Source organism: Silene latifolia, chromosome 1, assembly GCF_048544455.1.
Source record: "Silene latifolia isolate original U9 population chromosome 1, ASM4854445v1, whole genome shotgun sequence".
In the NCBI taxonomy this organism is placed as follows: Eukaryota; Viridiplantae; Streptophyta; class Magnoliopsida; order Caryophyllales; family Caryophyllaceae; genus Silene; species Silene latifolia.
Genome location: NC_133526.1, coordinates 117,590,006 through 117,600,654, shown reverse-complemented (window position 1 = coordinate 117,600,654; position 10,649 = coordinate 117,590,006). Strand labels below are relative to the sequence as shown.

The window sequence follows — 10,649 nt, the reverse complement described above, 5'->3', positions numbered from 1 at the left end:
TGTACCTGCTCTCGTCCATTTCGAGTCATTTTAAAGCCATTGTTATCGCTATTTTTTGCTAAATTTTGAATATTTGGAGTATAAGGATTCCAGAACATCTTTCCGATTTAAATTTGAGTAAGAAACGAAGTCACAATCTTCGTTTGAAAATCGCTGCACGAAGTGCTTTTACGCGAGAAAAATTGTTTTGTTTTTCGAAATTGTTTTCGTTAAATTGTTTTGATTTTTGTTTTATGATCGTCGAAGACGCGCCTTCTAAGAAACACTTGCATACGGGATCCCGAGTGGTGTCCAAGTTTACATGTATGTTGAGAGTGCACCAAATCCCGTCTCTTTCCTTCTCCTTTTGCTCATGTATGTCACGGCCTTATGGCCTGTTTTGTCTCGTTCGTTAATTATCGTTTCATTATTTAATGTTTCATAATCATGATGTTAATGATGGTTTAATTGCTATTTAGAATAAATAGTATGATAATCATATGTTTATCTTTCGATTTATGACGATAACATGCTTAGTTAGAATAATTATCATGTTTAGTTTATAGAATGAAACAATTTGTTAATTGTATGACAATAACATGTTTTAAAATAATTAAAATGAAGTTTTAGTTAGTTTAATTCATTCTCACATGATTTGCATTTGTTTATTTTTAATTACGAAGTAATTAGATCGTATTCACATGTTTCAATGTTTTGTTTTAATTTTAATTATGAAATAGTTAAGATTAATTCGCATGTTTAATTGATTTATGATACATGTATGTTTATTTGTATCGTTTATCTTTGTTAAATCGCAACTTGGCCTAATTAATATGTAGAAAACATGTTAAATGAATTAGACATTCGTAGATCATACAAAACCCGACATAGGATTTTAAATGAATTTCTTTAAAGAATTTAATGACTTCATCTCTTCTTATGACGATTTCTCGCTAGTTCAATTGCGCATGCTTAGCATCCGATTCATGACACTCGATGACTAGAATAGTCAACTTTGACCACCCGTGTTTGGCCGTGTGTTTGGTCGTGTGGTGTCTCGGCTTTCGTGCCACTTTGGTTCGGTTTTTTTTCCGTTTGTTTAATTATTGTGGTTTTATTTGAATTGTTATTGTTATTTAATCATTGTAATTATTCTAATTCATTTCAAGCAATGTAATTTGTACTTTAAAATATGGGTCAAGTAAGTCCTTTATTTTGAGTCAAAGCGATTTTATAAAACCTTTGTTTTAGTTGGCTAAATTGAAGTATTTAATCAATTAAATCGAAGTGAGTGCTCAAAACGATGATGAGGCCAAGGACGAAGTCCATGTGAGCCATGGCCTCACCATATGGCACGAATTTCGAGACCTAAGTAGGCCAATTTGTGTCGTGTGTCAAGTGTCATGCTTAGCAATTGTATTTAGATCGAGTTGTATCTTTAATTCAATTGTTTGCAAATCGAGTCGACGAGAATCATCTGGGTTGTAATAGTTTAGCTCCACAACGGCTCCCCTACTCCCATCTACGCCATGTTTGTGAATGCTTGTTAGCATAGTTCAAATCAACCTAACATGCTAAATCACTTGGACAAACTAGATTAGACGCATTAAACGATTAGAAACCAAGATCACATGTTAGGTTTAAAATGGTGTTTTGCATTCTCATACAACGATCATAGTCTTATCCAATTAGCCATCATAGTCCCAAGTAGAGGCCGTTATTGCAACGGGTGGGGGTGGGTGTTTTATAACGAACTTCCTCTCACGTACTTTCAACAACGAACTCAAATCTCGTTTTTCAAAATGGTTCCCAAATTTCCTCAAATTTGGTGGCGACTCCAAACGATTTTCAAACCCGTCGATACATCAAATCCCGACTTCCACATTTTGGCAACTCCACTGGGGAGTTGTAACTTGAAAAGGAAAATGATGGCTAATAGGACTAACACTATGATTCGTTTTTACATACATGCATTACCTATTCGAGACTTTACGAGGACCACCTTACCCATTGGGTCGATTTCAATGGTTAGGAGGTGACGTCCGTTATGCTGATTTAATTATCAAGATGGTACCGCCGAGATCTTTAAGTAATTGCTCTCACCATATTGCACACTTCTGCTTATGGGAGGCTTGACTTTCTTTGATAAGGTGGATCATTGGGATAGACCCAATTAGAGGACCGACCGAGACTTAGAAGAGTCTAGGTTTATGCACGATTAATATGCATCTTCAAATACCAACTGGTTTTTTCGACTTAGAAGAGTCTAGGTGATGTGACCATTATTTGAGCATATTTAGTCCCCGAACTAGCCTTGTTCCCATGCTTTTTAGTGCATATTTGGGTCATTTATTGTCTTTAGTTCTTTGTTTTGCATATTCTTTGAGGTTTTGATCCCTTGGTAGGAAAGGAGTGCAAACCTTACATTTTCATGGCAAAATGGAGCTAAATTGATTGAATTCAATGACCAAACATCAAAGAGAAGACAAGACTAGAAGGCGTTTGTACATATTGTAGTAGATGGGCAATGATGAGAAAAGATCCTTGCATCCCCGACAAAATCCTCAAGGATTGTATGAAGAAAAAGGAAGAAAAGAAGAATGGAAGAAGCTGACTCAGAATCCGAGCGGATTGCCCACAATCCGCCCGTCCAAGACAAGCAATCCGAGCGTCTTCCCCAGAGGGACGCTCGTCCAAAACCACCACAATCCGCCCGTCCAGCCTCCAAATCCGCTCGTCCAAAAGACCCTCAATCCGCCCGTCCCGTGCCCTGGACGCTCGGATTGTGTGACAGCTAATCCGTCTTCTACTTGTTCTATGAAGGATGCGCATACCTCGGGAAAAACTAGCAAAAAGGAGACACGCATATTTTTCTGAGAGGAGCGATTCCTCAAGGACTTAATCGTCATTTAAGCCCTTAGTAAACCCTAATTTGTGTACCTAATCCTCACTATAAATACCCCATTAGTCTAATTAGATTATCATGTTCTTCTTATCAATCTTTAGTGTAGTTTATATCATTCTAATCTCTCTTTAATCTTGTAATCAACTTTTAATCAAGTCTTAATACAAATCTCATTTCCTTAATCTCTCTTTTGTTCATCTTTCATTTTGGGTAATTGAAGATTATTTGGGTTATTATTGGGAGATTGACAACCTTCCAATCAATCATCAAGTACTTCTATTATTCTTTGCTTTATTATTGGAATCATTAGTAAGTATAATTCTCTTAATCCGTTAATCATCTTCATTTATTCATCATGTTTTACTTTGTTGGTATGATTGACAACCTTGCTAGCATGTTCAACATGATAATGAGTGAGTAGTTTCCTTAACTAGGGTTAATGGGTAATTAGGGGAAACCAACATGGGGGATGAGTCATGCTTAAATTAATATGTTTTCATAGTTTATTTGCTTGCTTGTTGTGATCTCAACTTATGCACATGTTATGTTTGATGAAATGCGAGCCTATGAATCCTTGCATTTTTTACCCATCACCTATCTTTTCAATGAGACTTGTAAGACATAAACCAACTCGAGTCTCAATAGATCATGCATATAGTTGAGTAGGGAAGATTAAGTCGACTTGTAGGTGTTGTAAAATCTAATCGATTCGGCTCCGGGACCCAAACTTTCCTAGGATTGTAAGATATAAACCAACTCGATCCATCACAACAATAATGGCTTGCTTATAATTTGAGAATATGTTTGTATGATCAATTCCCATGAATCCCCTATGACCCCATGACACCCTAGTGCCTTTTATCAATTGTTTATATCCCTTTTTAATCATCTTGCTTGTTTACTTTTATTGCTATTTAGTTTAGTGATCTTCTATTCCAACCCCAAATTGTGACACCCCTAGACACCGCTAGTTACAATTGAAAATCTCACTTCAATACCCGTCCCTTGGGATCCGACCTTTACTTACCTCTTTACTAATTGTAGAGTTGTTTGTGGAGTTATAAATATTATTTTGGTCTAGGTGCTCCTAATGACAAGTACCGAAAACTAAACCTCTCAAGAGAGTCCGACCAAAAATGGCGCCGTTGCCGGGGACGGTGTTAACTTGATTTAGATTTTCTTAGATTATTATTAATTGTGTCTTTCTTTGCCTTGGGGAAGTAAAACTCCTCAAGGTTTGTTCTAATTATTTTCAAGTTGTTTGATATTTTGCATGTCTAGAAGATCACAAGGTAACTTATTACCCTTTGATCACGAAATTGAAAGGACTTTGACAAACAATAGAAGACTTGCTAGAAGAACTTTGAGAGGTATTGGTGAGGTTGTAGATATTCAACCAAACACTATTGAGTTCTTCAATCCTTTTGCAAGAGAAGGTGAGGAGAACCCAACACAAAATCCAATACAAAATCAACCCACAATGCCTAAATTTTCATCACATTCCGTACCAACCGAGGAGAACCTATCCAATGGTACTCCCACACCACAACACATAACCGGAAATTTCATTGCCAAATCCGCATTTATCCAATTAGTCGAAAGACGCCAATTTGGGGGGATGCCTAGTGAAGACCCTCATTCTCACATGGAGACTTTTTGTGACTATTGTGATACGATTTCACAAACCGATGTAACTCAAGACCAAATTTGATGGGTCTTATTTCCTTTTTCTCTAATTGGCACCGCGAAACAATGGTTGAAAGGCCTTGATAAGGCTACTCTCGGAATTGACTCTTGGAAGAAATTGGCTCTAGCTTTCTACAAAAAGTTCTACCCACCGGAAAAGACTAACATGCTAAGAGCTCAAATTACGGGCTTTAAGCAAAGAGATGAAGAATCTTTGTATGAAGCTTGGGAGCGATTCAAGGGAATTTGTCGCTCATGTCCTCACCATGGACTTAGCGAGTGGTTCTTGGTACAACAATTTTGGAATGGTCTTTATGAAGACTCAAGAAACATTCTCAACATGGGATCAAATGGTATGTACACCGAAGTTGATGATAATCAAACTTGGAACAAGATTGAGGAAATGGCGGTCCATAATTCACAATATAGTAGACCTCGCAAGGCTACTAGAGGAGAAATGCATGAAGTGGACTCTATTACTCAATTCGGGGCTCAACTTAGTGCTCACATTGATACCATCAATTTGAAGTTCGAAAAAGCTATGGCTAGACTTGAAGAAGCCTCAAAATCACCAAAGCAACATGTTAATGCCATGACGGCATCTTCATCAATCCCAAGTGGGATATGTGAGAATTGTGGAACTTTGGGACATGACCAAAGTGAATGTAGGGGAACAAATGAACAAGTGAATGCTTTTCAAGCATACAAGAGTGGTACCCCTTATTCAAATTATTACAATGAAAACACCAACAAAGCCAAATTGTTCAAAACCCTCAACCAACATACACCCCACCTCCCATGAGAAACAAAAATCAAAGACCCTTTTACAACCAAAACCAAGGTTACCAAAATAAAACTCCATACAATCAACAAAATGACCAAGGTTTTGATGTTTAAAAAGCGGTCCTCCAAATGCAAAAGAATCAACAAGAGTTTTTTACTCAAATGCAAAAGGATAGTCAAGCAAAGGAAATCACCATCAACAACATCCTAGACCACAGCAAAATGTTGGAAACCCAATTGACTCAACTAGCATCTTCAAGCTCACAAAGACAAAAGGGGCAATTACCACCTCAAAGTAATCCCCCAAGACAAGAAACGGTTAGTGCCATTCACTTGAGGAGTGGTACGAGGTATGAAGCACCGAAGAAGTAAGTTGAGGATGAAGTGGTGGAAGCTAGTGACAAAAAAGAAGTTGTGCAAAACTCCAAGGATGGAGAACCATCAAAAGAAGAAGTTTTAAAGAAAAATGAAGACAAGGCCAAGGAGAAGGAACCCATTGTGATTAGACTTCCTTTTCCAAGTCGTCAAGCCAAGCCCAAATTTGATGACTAACTTGTAAAATTTATGGAAATTGTGAAGAATTTGGAAGTCTCGATTCCTTTCACGGAATTAATCAATCACGTGCCGGCCTATGCAAAGTACATGAAAGACATCCTTACGAAAAAGAAGTCGATCCGGAAGCTTGAGACTATCGCCTTCACTAAGGTGAGTAGTGTAATCCTTCAAGGGAGTTCACCTCCGAAACTTAAAGATCCGGGAAGCTTCTCAATACCGTGTACCATTGACGACACAACGATCAACAAACCCCTATGTGATCTAGGGGCTAGTGTGAGTGTTATGTCGTATTCGGTAAATAAAAGGTTAGGGAGGGGAGAGCTTAAATGTACCAATATCACACTCCAAATGGCCGATAGATCGACGAAAAGACCATTAGGGATATGGGAAGATGTCCCCGTAAGAGTTGGGAAATTTTTCATCCCGGTGGACTTTGTCATTGTTGACATGGAAGAAGACTCCAATATTCCAATCATTCTAGGTAGACCTTTCTTGCACACCGCGGGTGCGGTGATAGATGTGAAGCATGGAGAGCTCACTCTAGAGGTGGGAGATGAGAGCATAACTTTCAATCTTGACAAGACCATGAGAGCTCCCCGTTTGCATGAACCATGTTTTATGGTTGATCATTATAGCCGGAAGGATGATAGGAAGAAGTCGGAATTCCAATGGAAAAAGAAAGTTGATGATGCTCCATCAAAAGAGCAAGAGAATAACAACAAAGAGAGCTTGAAAAGCTCACCCATGACAAGTGAAGAGGATGGCCTTGTTGTCCAAATCAAGAAAGGAGGAGAGTTGTCTCTATCAACTCAAGAGATTTTTAATGATCAACTAGACGATGTTTGCGGTCTTTAGGACGATGAGTTTGAAGGGATTTTCAATCCCTACATTGGTAATGCTATCGATCAAGACTAACATGAAGGACAACAAGTGCAAAGATCTATTGAGGATCTTTACCATGATAATGAACAAGCTTTTGACTACTTCTTCAAGGTGTTGAGTAACATCAACAACACCTTGAACATGCCCCCATGACATCTCTCTAAGGATGAGAGTTTGGTGGAGTCCTCTCTAAACCACCATTTGTAAATATTTTGAACTCCCTAACTTGCATTTTAATTCTTACATTGCATTTTTGTCATTTTTGGATTTTTGTGCCTTGATCAAGATATTCATCATTTTTGAGAGAAGTGAGGGAGGGACTAATGATTTTATTGATATGTAGTGCTTTAACTTAGTGTGGGGATAGCAATTGATGTTGGAATATGTGTCCTCCGACAATAATGCGATCACAACTGTCGATCATGATGATCACATGTTTAAATCTCGTTTTTAAGAATACATGTGGGATGTAATATTTTACAGTCAACTGGTCCACACATATCGGTAATGGTTGGCTGACTAGAGTTTGACATTACTGTCGTGCAACGGTGGTGATCAGTTGATCCCCTTAGGTCATACCTAAAGGGTAACACTCTTAATTGAATATTTAATTGATCGTATGACGATACGAGTTAATTAAATTACTTAAAATTGACGGACGATTTTGGAAGTAATATTTACGTGTCTCATTATAATTTGATTAAATAAGACACGGTCTAAGTAATCGAATTGTTTTGTTACTTAGATGAAATTATTGTTTACGGAAACAAATTGAAACTGAATGAATAATTTATTATAAATACAAGATGTTGTGATTTATAAATTAATAAACCATTTTGGTACAAGTAATTGCGAATTACTATGTTAATTTTTATAAGTGACATATTTTATTAATATGTTGATTTTTAATTGTTAAAAATACATTTTATTTATAAGATGTCATGTAATGTGTCACATGTGACATATTGACAAAATCACAAATAAAATGGACTCATCCATTTTATGTGTGTATACCGAAATGGAGGGTGTATTAGGATAAAAATTGTGTTGATTATTTATAAGTGGAAAACATAATTATGAAACCTACACCTAGCCTTGCATGCCTATATTCTTGGTTAGAGAATCAAGCCCATGCATAGGGCACCCTTCCACACCCACCGGTTTTGCCCTCTAAAGAGAACCAAATGGGTTCTTTTCATTATTCATTCACACCACTCTAATTTCCTAGTGAAAGATATAGCATTTTCTCTCAACATTTTAAGAAAAACTAGAGAAATAAAAGCTCCAAAATTATCCTCTCTTGGCCGAAATTACAAGAGACAAAATAATAGTTTTGGGACAATTTTAGTAAGATAAATATTGTTCTAGATTCAAATAATATCTATTTTTAAGAGGTTATCTTGGGTATTCATCTTTGGGAGGGATTCTATCTTTGAATCTTTGTTCATCCATATAAGGAAAGCTCAAGAACAAGTAAGAAGGAGATCTTACTTGTGCCCTTTGATCCGAAATTTTATAGTAAGGATGACGATTTCTTCTTTATTTTTAATTATGTTTGCATGCATAAGATCTAAATTTATTTTATGACAAAATTAAATTGTAACATATATGAATATGTTGAATAATGAGATTATTTATTTCTTACAATTGCCTAGGCTATTCATGCCTTTGTAATGCCCCTACAATGAAGAACACGGGATTTGAAGAATGATAATGACACGGGATATGCAAGTGCACGGATGGACCTGAATCCGGGTAGACGAGGTGGAATCCGAGCGGCTTAAGGGTAATCCGATCGTCTTATAGGAATCCGAGCATCTGTAAAGGAATCCGTCCGTCCAAATGAGCTGCAAAATGAAAAAATTTCGTCTGTTAGAGAATCCGAGCGTCCAAGCTGAGAAGACGCTCGTCTGAAATTGGCCGCTCGTCTTTTTGCCAGTGCAAATTTAGAAAATTTCCTGTAAGAGAATTCGCTCGTCTTTGAGGAAAGCCGCTCGTCTTGAATTGTAGAATCCGCTCGTCTTCTCTGAAAGACGCTCGTCTTTAGGCGAGTTTTCCTGAAGCCAAATTGAGCAGAATCCGAGCGTCCCGACGGGAATCCGCTCGTCTTCCCCCTGCAGTTTTGAATTTTTTGGGTGTTTTAATACCCCTTCCCACAATCATTTCATTCATTCATACATTCAAACACTACCCATAAACCCCAAAACCCTCATCCTCTCCATCACCAAAAACAAGATTTCCTCAACGAAATTCAACAAAATCAAATCCAAACTTCCTTACAACAACAATTAATCACTCCCTTTGCAACAATAATCAATCCAAGCACCAAAATCTTCAACCTTTGAGTCAATTTTTAAAATACAAAGACAAATCCTTTCATCTTAAATCGATTTAGGTATAATTAGAAATTGAAGATTTTTAATCTTTTCTTGGTGTAATCAACAATGGCAAGAACAAAAGGAGCAACAAAGGCACTTAAGGCAAAGACACTTTCGAAAAGGCAACAAAGCCTTCAAGCAAAGAAAGCTTCAATGGCTATGGTGGTCTCTAATGCAAACTTGGAAGTTCAACAACAACAAGATCCTCCCTTGGAAGAAACAACATCAACAACTCCGGAAATCGCTCAATTATCAAACTATCCGGAGGTAATTTTCATTTCTAACTCCCATAGGGATACATTTGCCAAGTTATCTAAGAAAGCCATTTTGCCCACCAAATTTATTTGTGAAGATGCCTTGAAAAATTGGGTGTCCTTGAACAAACAAAAGCCTTCTTTGAAGCCATGGGGTTGGGTACATACCCCTCCCTTACCTTGGAATTCTTAAGTTCATTGAAAGTGACTAAGGTAGAGACTAGAGAATACATCGAGTTCCGTCTTGCCAATGTGAATAGGCGCATCACCTTTGATGTTTTGAGTAAAGCATTAGGCCTTAGTGATACATCATATTATCACAAGATGCCCGAAAAGTATGACCCCGCTCCTCTTTGGGAGGCGATTTCCGGGAAGAAATTTTTGAGCTTTCATGCTTGTCGCGCTCTATTAGTCCACCATCCGGGCATTAGAGTGTGGCACAAAGTCATTGGGAATACTATAATTGCAAGAAAAGGCACTAATAACTTTACAAAGCTCGATTGTGTTCTACTTGAGTCGGCCTTAAATGTCGGAAGGGAATTCACTAAGCCCTACAATGCTCCAAGGCTTTTGATGGAAAGATGGCTAAATGTTGATTGTGGTAAGGAAGGCACCGCTCATATTGTAAATGGAGGTCTAGTTACTCTCTTGGCCAAGCACTTTGACGCAAATTTCAACAAGGATAACACCTATGTGGTGATCAAAGGGGGTCATCTCATTGACATGGACGCCATGATTTACAAGTACAAGTGGGTCAAGCATAACTCTCTTGACACCAACTATGGGTGGCTAGCCAATGATGCTAGATCTTTCACTTTGCCTTCCAAGATATGCCGATTGAGTGCTCATCGAACAAACTACCTTCTTCCACTCTCCAAGGGCGCCGAGTACATCATCCGTCAACAAAGGAGCGAGATTGAAGAGCCCTCCTCCTCCATTGTCACACCACCCTATCCATTCACATATCAAGAGTTCAAACCCAAAGATGTTGAAGTGGGAAATGACTACATGACTCTACTCATGCAAGAGATGCACAAACAAGCTTATAATAATCGAGTAGATGCATACTTGGCCCAATATCCACCCCTCCTTCATTTAGCTAGGCAAGGACTACTCGATCCATCATGTCCTTTGCCTAGTTGGGCGGATAGGGAAGTCTTCTTTCCAAGCACATCTAGTGGTGAAAGACCGGGTGAAGATGAGAATGTCGATGATGAGGTTGTTGAT

The 10,649-nt window shown here is 38.0% G+C and overlaps 1 non-coding gene across 1 annotated transcript; it reads right to left on the bottom strand.

Moving 5' to 3' along the window:
• Positions 1-4,736: 4,736 nt before the first annotated feature.
• Positions 4,737-4,843, bottom strand: LOC141618013 (small nucleolar RNA R71). The gene has a single exon (XR_012531275.1). It is a non-coding gene; the product is annotated as a small nucleolar RNA R71 (small nucleolar RNA).
• Between the last annotated feature and the right edge of the window lie 5,806 nt (positions 4,844-10,649).